The sequence below is a fragment of the Carassius gibelio genome, chromosome B15, assembly GCF_023724105.1.
Source record: "Carassius gibelio isolate Cgi1373 ecotype wild population from Czech Republic chromosome B15, carGib1.2-hapl.c, whole genome shotgun sequence".
NCBI classification, from domain to species: Eukaryota; Metazoa; Chordata; class Actinopteri; order Cypriniformes; family Cyprinidae; genus Carassius; species Carassius gibelio.
Window position 1 is genome coordinate 24,922,943 of NC_068410.1, and position 21,680 is coordinate 24,944,622.

Consider the following 21,680-nt stretch of genomic DNA (forward strand, 5'->3'; position numbering starts at 1 on the left):
CTGTAGTGTGCACACATATGAATACTGAGAAGTGTTAATGTAAAATGGGCGTTTTTCTGTGTACTATTACATAAATCTTACCCGTTTCATTTACATATGACTGACATATATGAATCACATTTAGTTTATTAATACAATTACATAAATCTTATCCGTTTCATTTATATATATATGACTTAAAAATATGAATCACATTCAGATTATTAATTGGTTTATGTTGAAACTATGTAACTAATCTTTTTTTTTGAGTGTGGATTTTAAATGCATGGAAACGCTTCACGGATCTTTCCTGCTGCTTAGCCTCTCGCTGCTGATAATAATTTCAAACATCAACAAGACTTTACCCCAAACAGGGTCGCTGAATGCACCTTTACAAAGTCTTCCTCTGAGCCCAGGTCATGTTTCACTTTTTCAGATATAGTGGACACATTTGCCTCACGCTCCAAAAAAGTTACATAAAGGGTGCCTCCGTCCGCACGGAGGACTCCACCCTTCCAAATGAAATGCTCCTTTTGACAGGTACAAACTGAGATAGATAGAGATACATTTAGAGAGTTGTTTTATCCTTCAGCCTTCCATACCATGCTTTTATGTTTTCCCTCACTTAGATCAAGTAACACTGGGTAAATATGACAATTTTTGTATTATTTCTCACCTCCAGATATTTTAATAAGGGGCTCACTTTAGTTGTATTGCTCATTCAGCTTCTCAAAACTCATTAATGTTTGCTCTGACTGCAACATTACTCATGGATGAGGCGTGCAGTGTTCAAAAATGTGAAAAAGGCCAGAAATCAACAGTAGAAATAAATGCCAGATTTTAAAATTTGTTTTTATGCATTTAAATGGTTTCATTTTTGCATATTTTATAGTATAAGTGCACTGTGCTCACAACTACTTGTGCATTAAATTACTAATAAAATATACAAATCAGCTTATGTCTGATATTGTGATCACGAATTACAGAATAGGCTATATTTAATTTGAACATGCATTTGAGAGACGTGGTTTTAAATGCACAGGAAACTATATTTTACACACTGGTTGGCCTAAAACATTAGCTCTACTGAACACACACATCTCCAAAAAACACCCCGTCTTCAGTCCAGAAAATAGCTTTTCATATTTCATAGCAGTCGATTCTGTTCCCCTCTGGAAGTCCTGTTTCCCCTCGGGTTGCAAGTTCTTTGTAATAAACCCAACCAAATAGTTTATCAAACATTGCCCAAAAAGTAGCCTAAATTCTGCCACATGCAAATACACCAAACAAAACTGGATGTAAGGAAAGCAAAAAGGGACAAATCTCTTGCTACACTGCAGCAAATGATTCTCACACTCCAGTTAATGTTCTATTATTATTTTTCTTCATCTTGAAATTGTTCCTTTGTTTTTGTCGTATGTCCGAGTTTTTGCAGTTTAATTTTTCCATTGCAAATTAGTGTAATCTGTCAATGCTGACGTTTCCATATAGAGCAACAATACATTTTAACTAATATTCTATTTGATTAATCTGTTTACCTTCTTACTGATACAGTGGAATATAGTTAATATAGGTCAAACCTATATGAGGAAATTCTAAATTACAAAACTCAAGGTATTTATCCATTTGTCTTAAAAAAAAAGAGCAGAAATATTTCACTTGCATATTTTCCTCCAATTTACAAGTTGATGTTAAGTAACATCCTACACTGACACATTTGTTCATGGTAAAGTGAGGTATAGTCGACTAATCGGTCGGTGCGGTCTTGGTCGACTGACATTCTCATTGGTCGACCAGTTGCATAATTATTTTTATTTTTTTCGCCAATAAAGAAATTTTCATTGATTTACTCCTTGATATTTATTTATTTATTAGCCATTATTAAACAGGAACTTTTTTTCCCAGGAACTTTTTTCCCCCCAGACCTGTTGCTTTCTGCGTTTCCACCGCGCTGTAAAGTACCGGGAAGATTAGGCAAATGACTGGTGACGTAGGTCCGCGTGCGTTTCTCAATACAAAGTACCGCTGATAAAAAAAAAAAAAAAAGTATGCTGATTTTGGACGTGCATCATTGGTTGTTAGTTCAGACTTTGTGCATTCGACTGGGGAGTGTGATGTCTGCAACTATGCAAGTCTGGTAAATCTATAAACAGCAGCGTAACTATATATATATATATATATATATATATATATATATATATATATATATATATATATTATACTTTAACTTCAGTCAGCTCGTCTTGGCAACTGCAATTTTCCCTACTGTAGCCTATATTTACAATAAAACGAAATAGGATATCAAATACCACTGCCTCCTTTGGTTTTCATTTAAGCATAATAACAGCTGCAGAAATGTACTTAGTTCAGAGATATGTGTATATTACATTACAATGAAACGAAATATTATATAAATTTGCCTTTTTGATTTTCATTTTAACATATAGATAAACTGAATACAGACCAAAGAAAACCTGTTAGATTTACCCCGCAGCTGAATTATATTTTGTTTAACCACTAAAGACACATCAGAGCCAGCGGCACATATCAGAAGGTCTATCCCAGGAGAGGCTGCTCTCTGTGGATACATTAGGACTGAGCTCCCGCTGATCGAGTGGAGCTCTCCGTCGCAGAGATCGGCGAAACACATTTTTTAAATAGGCGCTGTCTTTATAAATAAACCACAGATTTGAGTTTTAAACAACTACATTCTCGCCTGAAATACTTTTAAAATTACATTTCATGACACAATAACAGTAATATTTGAAAATGATCCAAATAAATGGTGGTTGAACTCAACCAATGCTGCGTGAACTCAGATGGCTTTGGCTAAAGCAATTTTCCCCTCAGTATATATACAATAACACGAAATAGGATATAAAATACCACTGCCTCCTTTCGTTTTCATTTAAACATAATAACAGCTGCAGAAATGTACTTAGTTCAGGGATATGTGTAATATACAGCCATTACAATGAAACAAAATATTATATAAATTTGCCTTTTTTATTTTCATTTTAACATATAGATAAATTGAATACAGACCAAAGAAAACCTGTTAGATTTACCCCGCAGCTGAATTATATTTTATGTTTAACCACTAAAGAGACATCAGAGCCAGCGGCACATATCAGAAGGTCTATCCAAGCTGAGGCTGCTTCTCGGCGGATACATTAGGACTGAGCTCCCGCTGATTGCGTGGAGCTCACCGTCTCAGAGATCGGCGAAACACATTTATAAATAGGCGCTGTCTATATAAATAAACATCAGATTTGAATTTTAAACAACTACATTCTCGCCTGAAATACTTTTAAAATTACATTTCATGACACAATAACAGTAAAATTTTGAAAATGTTGATCCGAATAAATGGTGTTTGAACTCAACCAATGCTGCGTGAAATCAACCAATCAGAATGTTTAGCGCCAAAGTCCCGCCCCCCGAAAGTTCCGGAACTCTGAAAAAGGTTTTTTTTTTTTTTTTTTTACATTTATTTAAACCTCAAACCATACAAAACAGAAAGACATACAACATAACAAACGACTATCTCACATTACATCTTCATACAAAAAATAGAAGAAAAAAAATTCTCCCTAACCAACAATGTAGTAAGCAACTCTGAAAAAGTACCACCTTGCCAGCAGGGACTTTCTGAGGGGCATTTTTTCACCCGGAACTTTATTTAGTTCCTGGTTCCTGCGGTGGAAACACACCAAGTACCAGGCCAAAGTCCCTAGTTCCTGGGTAAAGTTCCTGCGGTGGAAACGCGGCTAAAAGGGGCTTGAGCACCTGCCCTTTTTATTCCTGGAGAGAAAGTGCCCTTTTTCTGGGGTACTTTTTTTTTTATTTTCTTTTTTTTGAAAAAAATATATATATTCCTGTTTGCACACAGCTTCCCTGTCAAACAAATATATTTATTGAAGAATAGTATATCAGGTCTGGAGTAGTTCTGAAGCGCTCATTGACCACAAAACCCCCTGCCCCCTCCCTTCCCCCCTTGCGCGCAGCGGCGCACATCAGATACACAGACACACACCTGCAGGCAGCAGCAGCCCCTCCCAGCAGTGTTTTTCTTGGCTTGTGCTGAGGTGAGTGGACCTGGTGATGAACAAAATATTAAAATACCAGTGCCTCGAATAATGCTCGAATTTACTGCTGATTAGCCAAAGGCAAATATAACTTAGTTAACCTGTGTTCTGCTAGCATGCATGCCTCATGAGCTACTAGACTAGAGCTGTTTAAGGGATAATCGCTATACATTATCCTCCTGCTTATTACATGGCTACCTACCAAATAAATCAATAATTTGACACAAAATATTAAAAGGGATGTTATTAATTTAAACCCGATTGTATTGCTTCCGCTAAAGAAAATAGTACGCTCCGTCTCTACGGTTAGAATCCTGTGAGTCCATAGCAACGCTCTGTTTTTCATGGCAACGGTCTGTTATACTCCGCACAGCGGTCTGTTATCAAGAAATAACAGACCGCATTCTACATTGGAGATCAACCAAGCCATGTGATAAAATAAGTTAATAAAATAAGAACGTCCCCAGTTAGTTAATGACTCACATCAAGAGTCTTTCCCCCTGAAATTTAGAAATCTAAATTGATTAAAACAGATGGAGGATAGGCTACACTCTAAAAAATGTAGTAAATCTGAGTTACTGCATCTGTACATTAATAAATAAAACTGAGTAGAAATAAGTTAACATACAACAACATTTATAAATTAACTTTTTATTTATGAACTTTTTTATTTATTTCCTCTAAACCTTTATAAAATAGTATTCCATCCATACAACCACAAATACATGACATTGGCTTTTATTTAATTTAATTTAATTTTTACTCAATTATTTTGGTAAGTTTAATTCAAACAATCAAGTAAGATTTTCAGAGATTTTATTAAGTTAATTAAGTTAAATATTTACTAAGCCACAGAATATTTTTTAGGTGTAGTAGGTTTAAAACAAACTCCGTCTAAATGTGGATTTTGAAGGTTTTATTTGATGATGGTGATGATACAGTCCTCCCTCAAATGTGAAACTAAGTCCTTGTCAGTCACCATCAGTTATTGTGTATGTGTACATGCATAGCAATAATACTATTAATGTATTTGATTAAATCATTAAGGCAATTCAGTATTCTGACCACAGTGAAGTAATAAACATCTACAGGGACATGGCCCCCAGTAGGTTGCCGCTGTAAGGGAGGAAGGAGAGACAGCCAGGTAATGGAAGTAACAGATTTTATTTTGAAGTAGAAGACCCTTTTTTTGTAAGAATTTTATTAAGTTGCTGTATTTCTGTATGTTTTCAATCATTTTTGCAGTGATTTTTTTTCAGTAAAGTTAACAAAATAGCAGCAACAACCCTCTTCAGTTTAGAGTGAATATTGGTGTTGATTTAAAAGTGTTATGTGTTCTGATAACACCAAAATAATTAAAAATGATGTAGTGCTTTGTGCAAAGAAATAAACAAATTATTAATAAAACACACCCATCTGCTTGATGCAGTTATTTTGGTTATTCTAAATATATACTTGAAACTAGTAGCATAGAAAAATTTTTCTAAACATGCACATTGTGGGATGCTCTCCTTTGCTGCTCTATGAACCTAGTGAATACTAAGGAGACCATGGTTTCTGTGTGAACTGATTATTTTGTAGACATCTTTTGAAAATTAGAGTTTGAGGAAGATAAAATTAATTAACTTTTTTAATTATTTTTTTTTAAAAGGAAGTCAGTGTTGCGTTAATATATATACTTTTTTTGTTAAAAAAAAAAAAAAAAAAAAAAAAAAACGTAATTATGAGAAGTGCCCCCATTTTTTGATCTGATCTGACTGATCGTTGCAGGACTTTGGTCGAATAAGCATTTCTTTGAGAGGCATCCAGCTGCAGCCCCGCAGACTCACTTCTTGCTGGACACCAGTGGATGGACAGTAGACGTCATTTCCGTATCGTCATTCACTTTTCAAATTGACGTAATTTCCGTACCGTCGTTCACTTTTCAATTTTGACGCGCCATGCAGATGTCAGCGGTAAGAAAAAATAATAAACTGTCGATGATTTATAGGTCTTGTCAGAATTCAAATGTACAAACTAGCTAGTTAAAAAAATCGTCTTGTTTTCAAGGTACTGAACTCTGGTGTGCCTCAATTCTAGAGCTAACGTTAGGTTGCTACCATAGATTTTCCAATTAAATCGTTCTTTGAGAGGTATTATTTAATATTGTAAATACGTTTTTTTTTTAACTTGGATGTGTGAAGATTGTACCCGGGTAACGAGATCTCATAGAACAGTCTTGGTAGAGAATAGTCTAAAATGCTAGGTTGTCTATGCACACTAGAGTTTGTTAGCTAGCTATGTTTTTTTGTTTTTTGTTGAAGTAGTACTTTTCCCTATGCACGTGTTCTAATCATATTGTACATCTGTTCTTGCTTTAGGTGTGGTGAATGTCAAAAAACTGCCCAGGCTGTAAGAGACGTGTGTCCCTTTTAAAATTGTACAATGCAGAAATTGCAGATGTTTTTTCAAAGACGGGGTGGGGTACTGTGGAAACGGAAGATGTGGAGACCTGCGAGGGTTTTATACAGACCCTGAATTTCCTGAGCATTGCCCAGACTGCCAGTTTTAGGGGGCAGGAATGAGGTGTGGTGTGCACAGTGTGCAATAGTCTATTTGGAACTGTTCATGTTTTATTTTCTCTTGAAATAGGGCCTGACTGTGGCATCTTCGTTCTGATGGTCAGATTTGACAAGTTTTACTAATTAGATTGTGTAATTTCCAATAAATATTGCAAAATCATGAAGTGTTAATTTGATCTGGATTGCTTGGTAAATTGTCTGATCATGTGAATCTACGTATATTTTCAAAACAGAAGTGGTTACATTTACAAAAAAAAAAAAAGAAAGAAGAATTGAATATCCTAATGGGCAAGGCAAAAAAACTGTGGTCAATTAACATGTACAAGTCTGTTGTATTGACAAAACGTTATATTCCATTGATCTAGGCTGAATTTAGGTCACAAAAAATAGTGATATGATCTGAACAATATATATTTTCAAGGTGGTTCTTGTGAATGCAGTTTGCATGAATTATTAATGTTATAATATTAAGTATATTATTGAGAATTGTTTTATGTAAAGAGATATGATAAATATCATATTTCAATTTGCACACAGCTTTTATATTATATATTTTAAGTCATAAAAGTAAAATGACAATACGGAAAAGACGTATGCAATTAAGGCTGCAAAGAATACTGTCTATCCACTGGTGAAAACAGAAAATAAATATGCTGTCTATCCATAGGTGAAAATATAAAATAAATATACTGTCCATCCAGAGGTGAAAATATAAAATAAATATTCTGTCCATCCAGAAGTGAGAACTAGATATGCTGTCTATCCAGAGGTGAAAATATAAAATAAATATTCTGTCCATCCAGAGGTGAGAACTAAATATGCTGTCTATCCATAGGTGAAAATATAAAATAAATATACTGTCCATCCAGAGGTGAAAATATAAAATAAATATGCTGTCTATCTAGAGGTGAAAATATAAAATAAATATACTGTCCATCCAGAGGTGAAAATATAAAATAAATATTCTGTCCATCCAGAGGTGAGAACTAAATATGCTGTCTATCCATAGGTGAAAATATAAAATAAATATTCTGTCCATCCAGAGGTGAGAACTAAATATGCTGTCTATCCATAGGTGAAAATATAAAATAAATATTCTGTCCATCCAGAGTGAGAACTAAATATGCTGTCTATCCAGAGGTGAAAATAAAATTGCTGTCCATCCAGCGGTGAAAACGAAAATTAGCGGCGAAACGGAAATGACGGAGAAAATGGAAACGACGTAGGCTGTCTATCCACTGGTGTCCAGCCAGTGGTGTCTAACCGGAGGTGAGTCTGCGGGGCTGCAGCTGGATGCTATTGATTTCTTTGGTTGACTACAGCCCTATTAATTACCATACATCTCAATCGATTGATTCCAGCGTTTTTGTCGTTTCAACTCTGTGTGACCGTCCTCGTTTCACGGTCCAGCAGCAGTAGGTGCAGCGTGCGTCCGCTGAGCAGAGATCAGCTCTCACAGTCTCAGTATGACCGTTACTGCGTTAGTTAAAAATTTAAAACTGGCCCTTAATCAGTTGATCAGCTGTCATCATTGATTCACAGCATTTCTCCTTTCTTGTGTTGACGAACTTGACCAACTACCTATCAGATCTGGGGTGGCCACAGGTTTGGCCAATTAGCTTACCCCGGCCACCCCCCAGAATCGCCATTGCTGGGTAGCAGGACAGTGCCAGTCTGAAATTAAATAGATGCTGGTCGGGATCAGCTGGAAATACAAATATGACAATTTAAGTTGATTTTATTTCTCTCTCTTTCTCACTCACACAGGCAGAGTAAAAAGACTCTACCAGATTTTATTCTCACTACATCAAAACGTATCTCATTATTTAAAATCATTGTAAATAACAAACTGCTTTCAGCAGGAGAATGGCTCCAAAATATTTTTTCTGTACATTTTAAGTAATGAAAATGACACCCCAAACAGTGAAAATAATAACGTTGCCATTTGGTTAGTGATGTTACGTCTGACACGACGCTCCGAAGCTTGCTTCAAACTCGAACGGTCCTTGCAATGAACCACTGCTTCGGAGCTTGTATCATTACATCACTAGTCACGTGAAAATGACTTCTGAAGCACACACACTGGTTCACTCTTGTAGTGAACCACCTGACTGCTTTGACAGCCCAATCCAGTGTTGACAGGTTTGAAACCTGGCAGCTGTATTTCTTATAAAAGTGAATGTAAAAAAAAAAAATATAGGAGCAATTTACAGAAATTATATTGGATTTAATGGTTTTCATGGGAATTTTGCCATGTATCTAATCTTTTCAATTTGTAACTAATCTTTTTTTTGAGTGTGGATTTTAAATGCATGGAAACGCTTCACGGATCTTTCCTGCTGCTTAGCCTCTCAGCGGCTATAGGTTGCCGCTGATAATAATTTCAAAGATAGAGAGATAGATAGAGATACATTTAGAGAGTTGTTTTATCCTTCAGCCTTCCATACCATGCTTTTATGTTTTCCCTCACGGCTTGGCAATAATGCTCTGAGGGTGTATTTGGTTTATGTTGCAACAAACCTCGAAAAGCTTCTTGCGGCTGGTGCAGGCGCTGGTTCTGAACGGACAGCAGAAACCACAGGCCTGGTCGCAAATCTGAACAGATTAGGTTGTGCTGGGAGAGATTGGGTTGGCAGTGGCACTGGTGCAGTAGGGCATTCCTCTCCAAAAACCTCATATCTCCCTGATAGTTCGATGTCCCCAATGTACCCTGTTGTGCTGGGTAGCAGGAAAATGCCAGTCTGAAAAATAAATAGATGCTGGTCGGCATCAGCTGCAAATATCAGCTGTTTTCAGGGGAATTTTATTGGTTGTGATGGGGATGGTCTCTTTGGGTCTCTACTGATATGTGTTGCGTTGTATTAGTGGGGGCATTAAATCCCTAATAGAATATGTCCCAAACAAACACAATACAAATAATAATTCTGTAGTGGTTTAAATGGTAAAAGCCAATGGTTACTATTTTAAGCTGGTCTGTTCTTCTGTCCTTGTTTAAAAAAATAATTACACACACACATCATGCTTAATTTACCTACATAACTGAGTTTCACAGCACTAACACGGTTTCAGCTTTGATCGCCTCCGTAAACACGTAATAAACGGGGCATTACTTGCATATTATGGTTGTCCGCTTTGTTGCATTACATTTACTTCACCAGGAGATTGTGCTGCAATTTATATCTGAATGAAGCTTTGAGTAATGAACAATTTTTTACACAATTGTATTAGAAAGCAATAATGCTTCGAAAATCTTCATCTGGCCATCACTACGTTTGGTCAGGGAAGATTAAGAATTATTGCAAGTGTTGCAAGTATTGGGGAACACAGAATCGAGTTTCTGCAGATAACTTGGCAGCAGTGGTCTATAATGAAAACGCGCGCAATTACACCCAATTTGGCTCTAACTAGGCTCAAAATTTTTTGCTTTTGCTGCTGGGCCTAACTTGGAAAGCTAAGAGCTCACAGATAAGGCATGCTCATATCAGTGTCACTGAAATTACGTCATCATTTAGGCACTTGAGTGGATCATAGACTCTAAAAAATGCTGCGTTGTTTAACCCAAATCTGGGTAAAATTTTTACAAACAAAAACATTGGGTTAAAAAATAATAATTTAGAACTGTAATCCAATGGCTGGGATCGTCCATATTTTACCCAAATTTGGGTTGAAAGAACTCAGCATTTTTTAGTTAGTCTTCATACCATGCACTCTATAAAAACTATTTTAACAGGAGTTTATTGTAAACATAACTTTGTTGCCGAGTTTGGGCATTCCAGCCTCTTTAACATAACATTAACTGACACAGTTTCTTTCAAGACTAAATTTAGGCTAAACCAATATTAAGCCTAACCTATATTGTATAGCTCTTCTTGGATAGGCCTACACTTTGAATTTGATATTTTTTTCTAACCTTAAATATTCTCGAAATGTTTTCCAGGGTGATCCACTTCCCGGATTTGTACCGTTCTGAGTCCACGCCAGAGGGTGGCTTTGTCCTGCTGGTAATTCATCTTTCACGGAGATGCTGCAAGAGTCAAATTGACGGTGGTCCCCCAGGTGCAAATGAGCAGTAGCCTAATCTGAATTCTTCGCGCAATTTTTTGTGCGCCAGGAAATGACCTTTCAAAATAATCTGTTAACTTTTCAACATTAATGCTTACTGATAGGGTGACCAGATGAGATTGTCTGAAATTCGGGGCCGGGCCCGGAGAAGGGGCATTGCTAGAGACCCCCTTTACGGTCTGGGGCATGTGCTCCAGTAGTATAAATCTTCTGTGTCCCAGTAAATCTGAAGTTTGACTTTAACAATTTATTTTTATTTGTCAATGTATTTAATAGAAATTATATTATAGAGTAATAGAAATTGTCTATTTGTAACTTAATAATAAAACAATCAACGCTTGTAAAACAAAAGCTGACACGCGCAACAGCAGCGCGCGCAAATCTGAGCAGGTACCACTGGAACAAGCTGGTAACGAACTTCCGGTTTACGTTAGCGTGAAGATACCGCTATCAGAGAGCCTCAACAAGCCCAAACAACTTGCTTGGATAATGAGGAATAGAGCTTAGATCGGGCCCAAAAAAATCAAGCCCGACCCTACCGGAGCTCGTTGTGTCCGAGCCCGGCCCAACACATTAATAATAATAATAATAATTCTTTACATTTATATAGCGCTTTTTTTTCTAGACACTCAAAGCGCTTACATAGTCAAGGGGTATCTCCTCATTAACTGTATATTAACTGTAATTATGAGCCCGAGCCCAATTTAGACCCAATCATTTTTAATATGTGGGCCGTTAAAACCAGGGGCGACGCCAGATAATTGTTTAACGTGTGTTGAGGGGTGCTAAATATATTATATATAAATACTTCTAATAAATGAGCAAAAATTGGCCACTTAATATTTAATATTCAATTATTTTAATGATCACAATTAAAGTATTAATTTGATTAAATTGAACAAGCACAACATTCGGCATTCAATTAAATAGTATTAAAGATGTATGTAGCAAGGTTCAACACAGTCTTAATAGGAAGGAAGAAGGCAGGGGTCGGCTTGTTGCTGGGACGCTCGTTTATTTAACAATAACAAACAAATCACGATGCCCTCTGGGCATAAACAGCAAACTATTGCTCAAACACAGTCAATGACTTCAATAACGGGTTTTCAGCTTCCCAGTGCACGACGAGGTCCCAGCGTGTCTCTCTCTCCTTCTCTCTGCGGTGACTCGGCTTATATCCGGTCTCTCCACGCCAATTACTGCAATCAAACACACGTGTTCGTTATTTGCACTTGACCTACTTATGCCTCGCTCTGCTCCCCCCGTCTCTCTCCCGTTGCAGATTCCGCTAAACCACGCCCCCCTCGCCACATACCCCCACCGCCCGACTCTGCAGCCTCCCGCCCTGCTTGGAGGGAAGGCTGCTTGGAGGGACTTGATGTCAGTGAGCTGCAAGGGCGAGAGGTGGTCTCCTCCAGGGGCCAGAGCGAGAGATTGGGATTTTGAACTCACTTCTGGACCGAGATCCTCCTCCCCACTCACTACCATCGCCAGCATCACTGATTCCGCCTCGGACCATTTTTTTAACAGGTTGAGGTGGTATATTTGATGTGCCCCGCCCCTATCCACTCGAGCTACCTCATAGTTAAGATCCCCAACCCGCCGTGTGACCTCAAAGGGTCCTTGCCACTTCGCGAGTAACTTTGAACCTGATGTAGGGAGTAATACAAGCACTTTATCTCCCGGTGCAAATTGACGTAGTCTAGCCCCCCTGTTGTACAACGACTCTTTTTGTCTTGAGCCTGCAACAAATTCTCCATGGATAGCCGCCCCAAGGTGTGGAGTTTTGTTCTCAAGTCCATGACATATTGAATTTCGTTTTTACTATTAGAAAGTCCGTCCTCCCAAGTTTCCTTAAGGACGTCGAGGACCCCGCGGGGCTGGTGCCCATAAAGAAGCTCAAAGGGGGAAAACCCCGTGGAGGCTTGCGGGACCTCCCGTACAGCGAACAAGAAGGGTTCTAGCCACCTATCCCAATTTTTGGTGTCTTCCTGAACGAACTTACGAATCATGGATTTTAACGTGCGATTAAATCGTTCGACCAGCCCATCTGTTTGTGGGTGATAGACGCTTATTCGAATCGATCTAATGCCCAATAATTCATAAAGCTCGCGAATAGTACGTGACATAAACGCTGTGCCCTGATCGGTGAGGATCTCCTTTGGGATCCCCACCCGGGAGATTAATTGAAACAGTGCACTCGCCACACTCTTAGCGGAAATAGAGCGAAGAGGCACTGCTTCAGGATATCGCGTTGCATAGTCCACCAGAACTAATGCAAAGCGATGTCCCCGTGCTGACCGCTCTAATGGCCCGATGAGGTCCATGCCAATTAATTCGAAGGGGACCTGCATTAATGGAAGGGGGCACAATGGTGCTTTTGGGGTGGCCGGTGGATTCACCAGCTGACATTCACGACAAGCCGCGCACCACCTGCGCACATTCTCGTGAATGCCCGGCCAGAAGTAGCGGGCCATGAGACGGTTTAGTGTAGCCACTTGCCCTAAATGCCCGGCCATTGGATTACAATGAGGTATCAATAACTGGGTTGTATCTTGCTTTGTCTGGGCGTCTTGGGTCACCCGATACAACCTATCTTTTAAAATTGAAAAATAAGGATAAGAGAGCGGTTGGTCAGGGTGGAGAAGCTGCCCGTCGATCGAACAAACCTGGTCAAAGGCATTTTTCAGCGTTTCATCGAGGGACTGTTCCAGGGGAAAATCATTGCGCTCAGGGAGGATGTTCCGCTCGAGAGCACTCGGTTCCCCTGCAACAGGCCCCGGAGGTTCCGGTTCAGCCTCTCCCACCTGCGCAAACGCTACTCCAGCCCTCCCTTGTTTCCCCCAAGAGACATCCGAACACATATACCCCAGTAATTTATTAAACGCGGGCCAATTCGTACCCAAAATTATTGGATGCCTGAGGTGCGGATTAACAGCCACCTCTACTCTGCTTTTCCCCCCGAAATTTAATATCCACAGGCAAAATAGGATAATTCACCACTTCCCCGTGTACACACCGAACCCTAACCATGCGGCTACTATCCAATGCCCTCGGATGAATCAGGCTTTGATGGATGGAGGATTGGTTACATCCTGAATCCACCAAAGCCTGATATGTACCCTCCCTGATACTCACTGGTATTTGGTATAAGCCAGCCTGATCGAGGGCAGCCTTTGGCGCGTCGGGGACCCGGATCAACGTCCCCACTTCCATCAACGGACACCTATCAATAAAATGCCCTTGGTCCCCGGAACGCCAACAGGCCGGCCCAGACTTTACCGCCACCCTGGCGGCACGAAGTAGATCAAGCATTTGGTCGAGGAGAGAGCGGAGAGGCCGTGGCCTGGGGAACGGATCCCGTGGGCGAACTCCCACCCCTGGGAGGAGCCCTGGGCCCCGCTGCTGGTTCAGCCCCATAACTCGTCCTCCACCTCGGGGCTAACTTTGGCGGAAGCCCTCCACGGAACCTGGGGAGAGGGATAGATTTAGGGAGAGGGGGAGGGGAGGAGAGAGAAGGAGAGAGAGAAGCAGATGGTAAGGGGTCGCCGACCCCTGGACACGCCACCATTTGGTCTTCCGCCAGCTGGATGGCCTGGTTCAGCGACGTCGGGCGGTGGCACTGGACCCACTGCGCAGTCTTCCTTGGCAGCTTGGCCACGAACTGCTCCAGTACCACATGATCGATCACGTCCTCGACGTCGCTACTGTCGGCCATCAACCACTTGCGGCAGGAGTCCCGGAGCTGTGCCATCACGAAGGGCCGGCCGGACTCTTCCAGGGTTAGAGTCCTGAACCTCTGGCGATGTTGCTCCGGGGTCCGACCGACCCGCTGGAGGATGGCACGCTTGAGGTCCTGGTAGGCCAGGAGGTTTTGAACTGGCAATTGGTGAGCGGCTACCTGCGCCTCACCAGACAGCAGGGGAATGAGCCGCAGGGGCCAGTCCGCGGGGGGCCACCCTCGAGCCTCTGCCGACTTTTCAAACAGGTCCAGGAAGGCCTCCGGATCATCCTGAGGCCCCATCTTGTTGAGCGGCAGAGGAGATGTATTGTCCTTAAACGAATGGGTGGCCCGGACCTCCCGGTCTACCCAGCTCCGGAACAGCTCGCGGCCTTCATGCTGGGCCCGGAGGAGCACCTCAAAGCGTTTGTCCTGCTCCTCGTTGATCGCCAGCATGTGTTGATGTTGTTCCTGATGAAGACCGGCGAGCGACTGGATGATGTCCGCAAAATGGCGTACCTGACGGAGATTGCATGGCGGCGATGCTCTTCTTCCTTCCCGGGTTTCGGCACCACTGTAGCAAGGTTCAACACAGTCTTAATAGGAAGGAAGAAGGCAGGGGTCGGCTTGTTTCTGGGACGCTCGTTTATTTAACAATAACAAACAAATCACGATGCCCTCTGGGCATAAAACCGGAAACAATTGCTCAAACACAGTCAATGACTTCAATAACGGGTTTTCAGCTTCCCAGTGCACGATGAGGTCCCAGCGTGTCTCTCTCTCCTTCTCTCTGCGGTGACTCGGCTTATATCCGGTCTCTCCACGCCAATTACTGCAATCAAACACACGTGTTTGTTATTTGCACTTGACCTACTTATGCCTCGCTCTGCTCCACCCGTCTCTCTCCCGTTGCAGATTCCGCTAAACCACGCCCCCCTCGCCACAATTTATAATTAAACATTAATAATTACTATTATTAATAAAGTTATTTCAACACAATAGGCTATATCTCGTTATTTCGACATCATCAAATGTGTGCCGAGTGTGCGTGCAACAAGCAAGATTTTGCAAGATGCATAATAGAGAGAAATGCACATCTTGGATAACATAATCAGAGAGTAGCCTATTTCTTTTCATTTTGAATTGTTTAAAGACATTTAAAGCTTTCTTTAGATAGACTATATTTCTCATGTCTGAGTTTCAGATAATTTATGATGATATGCTCCTGTTCACGTGCAATGCCAGTGTCCGCAATGCCCATTTAGACTCGCAGGAAAGTTGTGGATATAGAATGTGGTTGGCACGCTATTGAGGTAGCCAGGTAGGCTAAAACATGACGAAACAAAAATGTGTAGTCTAAATAACAAAAATAGTCCTATTTTTATTATTATTGGCTTCTGTAGATGGACTATTTTCAAGCTATTTTTATCCAATTGTTTGGCCTTCAAACACCTTTCATAATACACGGGTCAAGCGGGCTAAGTAGCCCAATAATAAACATAAAACACATCGATGGTGGATGACAGATAAATCATTATAATTAAATGTGGTGAGTTTAATAAAGAGATGGAACTCTCATCTCGGTAAAACGCAATGAACGCGTGTCACACATTTACTTTCGTTTTCAACAACTGTCCTAAGGGAAAGCAATCAAAGAAAACGTATCGGTGCTTGACATTATAACGCTTGTCTGGGACACGTGTGTTTTGTGTTTGTTTTAAGGAAAAAGTGATATAGCCTAAAATATAGGTAATATAAAAAAATAACTAGGGAATCACCGAAAACGCGAGGAAGATTCTGTTTGAGAATGTTGAGGCTGTTGAGGCTCGCCCAGTTATTTATAACATATTAATTATAGTTAAGAAACAATATAGGGTAGGCCTACACACAACCATGCGTAAATTAGGCCCTAGGTCATTTGAGCCTATAGTGTCTTATTATTTTAATTGAATGTATTGGTAAAATGTAAGAATTTTAAAAGAAACTTAGAGCATAGGCTACATTTATTAGGGGGGAAATGCCCTTTTGTAAAGGTAAAACAATTATTCCGATAAAAGTGTTTTCAAAGAGTGATGTAATGAAACATTAAGAATTTAAGTTTGAAGGTTGAAGAACAATTTAAGTTTGAAGGTTGAAGCCTCTGTTTAGGCTATAAAGGAAATGCAATTTTGCCTAAAGAAGAACTTTTAATTTAAATAAATGTTCATTTTAAATCAGCCTATGCAGCAAATTTGAAAGTGTTAAATTAACACTCACAGTGTGAAAATTAACACTTTTTCGGGGTTTATATAGGTTCACACTAAATAGTTAAACTTACACTTCACATAGTGTTACTTTTTTACACTTGCATAGAGTAAAAACAACACTGTAAGCGTTAACCGTTAACACCATTAGTGTTTTCCCTCCCCTTCATTTACACCAAGTTAGTGTTGAAACTACACACTAACACTTTAAATAGTGTCGTTGTTTTTTCCACTTACAGGGAGTAAAAACAACACTGTACACGTTAACACCATTAGGGTTTTCCCTTACCCTCATTTAAACCAAGTTAGTGTTGAAATTACACTAGGTGTGTCAATATCTTAACACACTTATTTCCACACTAATGTGGTGTTCACACAAACCCTGATTAAGGTAATTAATTGTAATCTGTATTAGACTAAAAAAACCTGTGTGCAGTCACGAAAAAATAAGTCAACTGTATGAGTTTGAAATTGTATTTTTAACATCACAGATGTAACCATTACACCAACACAAAAGCAGGTACAATAAATTCACCATCATCTGACCCATATAAGCACTGCAAATCAAAAGGCCTGTAGAAATTCAAGCTGTTGACTTCTACAAGTTCACCCAACTCACAGTATCTCTGTACTTTAAACGCATGATGTTCTGAAAAATGTTCTGTCTTCATCTGTAAGTCGCTTTCGATAAAAGCGTCTGCTAAATGAATAAATGTAAATGTAAAATGTAAAATACACAGTGCTGTCAATGTAAAGTATCTTTCGAATCTGACTGAAAACAGGAATTTCATCCTCAATTTCATTGCATACAATGAGGTCTTGTCTATATTCTGTCCCATCTATTTTGACCCAGTTCATGGAATGCATGTTTGTCTGTATGGGATTCTGTAGCATTCCTGCCAACATTTCACCATTGTCAACATCATTCCAACAGAATATTTTAATTGATCCACACTCAACTTGACTCAATGGTGTTGTTTCCCAAAGATAGCCTATTGACATCTGATGACTCTTTGCTAAAGATTTTGTGATGTTTTTGAAATTCTTTAGTGTATTCTTTAAAACTTTATGCTTGGCCTCAAACCTCATGCTCCACATGTGCACTAATGGTCCAATTTTGCGAATACAGGATGGATAATGGACCATAAAATGGTGTTTGGGGGGCAAATTTTTGTGTGGATACAACTCTTTAAATAACTCATGGTGTTCAATTATTAAATAAAGTCATCGTTTTTGCTATTTTTGGACCAAAATGTATTTTTGATGATTCAAAAAATTCCAACGGACCCTCTGATGTCACATGGACTACTTTGATTATGTTTTTCTTACCTTTCTGGACATGGACAGTATACCGTACACACAGCTTCAATGGAGGGACTGAGAGCTCTCGGACTAAATCTAAAATATCTTAAACTGTGTTCCGAAGATAAAAGGAGGTCTTACATGTTTGGAACAGCATAAGGGTGAGTTATTAATGACATAATTTTCATTTTTGAGTTTACTAACCCTTTAAGGTGGACAGTCATACCTTTAGAAATACAAGGGGAAAACACCAGGTTTAGAATGTAAAGCAAGAGCAGCAGCAAATGCCAATTTTTATCACCCAAGGGTACAATATCACCAAACAGTAATGGAATGTTTTTGATGAGACAGATTGCCTGGATGGAGTTGAGCCCTATGCTATTTCCACTGTGCTCTAGATTAACCTTTGTAGGCCGTTTTTTTTTTCTCTTCAATTATCCATAATCAAATGAATATATTCTGGAGAGCAATTCACTCCGTGTAACAATTTTTTCTGAAAGATACTCAAACAGTAGTTTAATTTCAAATTGCACAACTCCTTCCAGGAGGTCATGCATCACATCTAGAGAGTAGATGTGGCACACGTGAAAATACTAAAGACCACTGGGTGTTGAGTTTCTTTTGATGCCATGTGTTGACTTGAGTTGAGGGTCAGATTCCAACTCGCTGCAATGTTGTTCATAAATTGTACAATCACGCAAAATAACTCTACAATCATCCTCATTGTAAACTAACTGGACATCAGCTTTTTCAGTCAAACATAGACGACAAATATAATGTCCGCTAAACGACTCTGTGAACCCAAGGATTGGGTGCATCCCCAAGTTGTCTCCAGTTACTTGACATATTGTGCCATAAACTCTACTCATTGATATAGGTAGTTCTATACCATCTGACTCTAGAATCTTCATGTCACTAATCAGTGACATATTTTTTCACATATTTTTTCACATCTTGCATGAAAGAGCGCAATCAAATGAATATTCATCAGTCTTGAATTCAGTTTTTTGATGGTAGATTTCGAAGCACAAAATAAAGAGCACCAACCTTGTGTACCTCATGTTTAGAGCCAAGAAGGTTTGCGGTTTCAAATTCATCGTAGTACATCTGAATTTGTAAAGCATTTGGATGTTTTGAGAATAATGGATGATTCAGGTAGTAACTTCCATCACAAAAGTCCTCAAAATGTGATTTCTGCAAATTTTGTCAGCAGTGTACATACATCTACATTTCGACACATAAATTTTAATGTTTCCAAAATTGGGACATACACATATGTTTCTTTAACTGGGACCTGATCATAACATCCAGTTTTTTTATTTCTCCTCATGTTAGATCTCATGCCAACCACAATTTCAACAGGCTCCACGACACCCCATTTGTCAATTAAATAATTCGTTATTTTTGTTTCAGTGTTAAACATGGAAAAGGGACTCTCAAAATGCCCCAAACTATCTTCAACAGCTGATCTGATGGAGTTTTTAAGAGGAATGACAGAAATCACATCTTGACGAGGTTGGTTATGCTGTTCCGTGGTGAGATCCTCAAGGTCTGAAACAACTGATGATACCAAGCTATTGGCTACTCCACTGCACTGTAATTTGGCCACAATTGAGGCACAAACTGTATATCTGCCGTCTCTCTCCTGGAAAAGGTAACATTTTTCTCAATGGGCACAACTTGGGGATAACTTTCTCTGACAAACAAAGAACCTGACTGATTATTAACATTTTGAAATGACAGTTCACCAGATGGCAAATCAAAAGCTAGATTGGCATCAACAACATGAAAACTGTTCAAATGCTTTCGAAAACCAGAATATGAGCAAAACTGCCGACTACAGCCACTCTGTGCACATAATCTAAACATTAACGAAGGATAGAAACTGTGTGTGACTCTTAGATGAGCTATTAAAGAGTGGCTGTTTGCCTGCAAACTTTTACAGAGGAAACACTTAACATAATACGTGCCAAACAAAACTAGTTAATATCATGCTTTGTGTATTATATTAAAAGGAAATTTTATTAAAATGAGTTATCACCAAAAAATAAATAAAATAAAATGTGCTTATACACCCCCAGCCAAACCAAACTATGTGACTGACTGACTTCGTTAGAACAAAAACAAAGAGTTGTACATGGACATCTGAGAGCTGTAGGTCAATATAATGCAAGTGAACATGTGCAATCAGTCAAAAGGAAAATTTTAGACATTTTGCCAGTGATTTTCAATCACTGTCCTGTGGACCCATTGCTCTACAAGTTGTATGTCTCCCCGATTCAGAACTTCACCTCATTATGTAAGAGCTCCATGTAATAAACTAAAGGGTTAGTTCACCCAAAAATGAAAAAACCTGTATTTTACAGAAAAGGTTGTTAACCATTGGTTATTCAAAACCTTTATACATCTTTGTACTACTGAACACAAGATATTTTGAAGTATTTAAACAGGTCGCTTTGGGCAGCCATTAATCATCATAGTATTTTTTTTTCTTACTATGGAAGTCAATGGCTGTCCAAAGCAGCCAGGAACAACCTGAGGGTGAGTAAAAGACAGAATTGTCTGTGTCAGGTCAGAGCAGACATGGGGACTTGTGACTTGGTGACTTGGACTCGAGTCGACTGGAGTCGCTATTTTTAGGACTTGAGACTTGACTCGGACTTGGAAGTTAAAGACTCGGGACTTGACTTGACTTGAGACACGATGACTTGAATGACTTGAGTGTTAATCACGTCATGTTTTCATTTTGAATATAAAATATATAAATTATTTTTTAAAATAAAGTTGATTACTCAGCTGGAGCGCAGGCTGAGAATAGCGTCGTGACTGGATCAGGACACTATCATCAGTCACGCCCTCTCTACCTTACACACACCACGCCCACTTAAATCGGATATCACATCACATCAACATGTCAGCCTGAGAGCTACCGAGGGTCATCGCTTTTGTCTTCAATAGTTCGCGCCTAAAAACGCGTGGAAAATGCTAGTCGCGCCGCTTTCTACTTCTTTCCAAAGCGCTCGGGCAGAAGTGCTCCTGGGGCGTCTGTCGTGGCTAAGCATCCATGACACGCTCTCTCTTTAGATTTGCAGCACTAAAAATCGCTCGCAGTAGCTCTGCTACTAAATTCATTTCAAAATGGCAATCCATATACAGCTATGAACAGCTGTTCCTTCATCTTAGCTGAGCTTTCAACGTTGATACGAGAAAGGATGAAGCTGATTGGTTAGTTGTTGTCACATGACCTGCGATGCGCTTGCGGCATTCTGAAAAGTTTAGATGTTGAGCGCGTTGCTTCCATTATGAGCGTGCATACCGCGCGCCTACATTGTAATAACGAACTTGCGCGCACAAAAGACGTGATGTGAACGGCCCCTAATGATCCGCTAGCAGGCCGTCAAAAAAACGCATTCCAGGGGCGGCGCTAGGGTTGGGCTAAGGGGGCATAAGCCCCGAATATTTTGTTACCTTGTCTTTCTCATAGAGCAAAACAATTAATCAGAAAAACAAATGTAGCTGCTGCGATTACCCAATCATGACAAGTGCATATTACACACACACACACACACACACACGCACACACACACACATATATATATATATATATATACAGTACAGAATATAAATATGACGTATTTTCAGTTGTTTCATACTTTTTTGTTATGTACAGTACAGACCAAAAGTTTGGACACACCTTCTCATTCAAAGAGTTTTCTTTACTTTC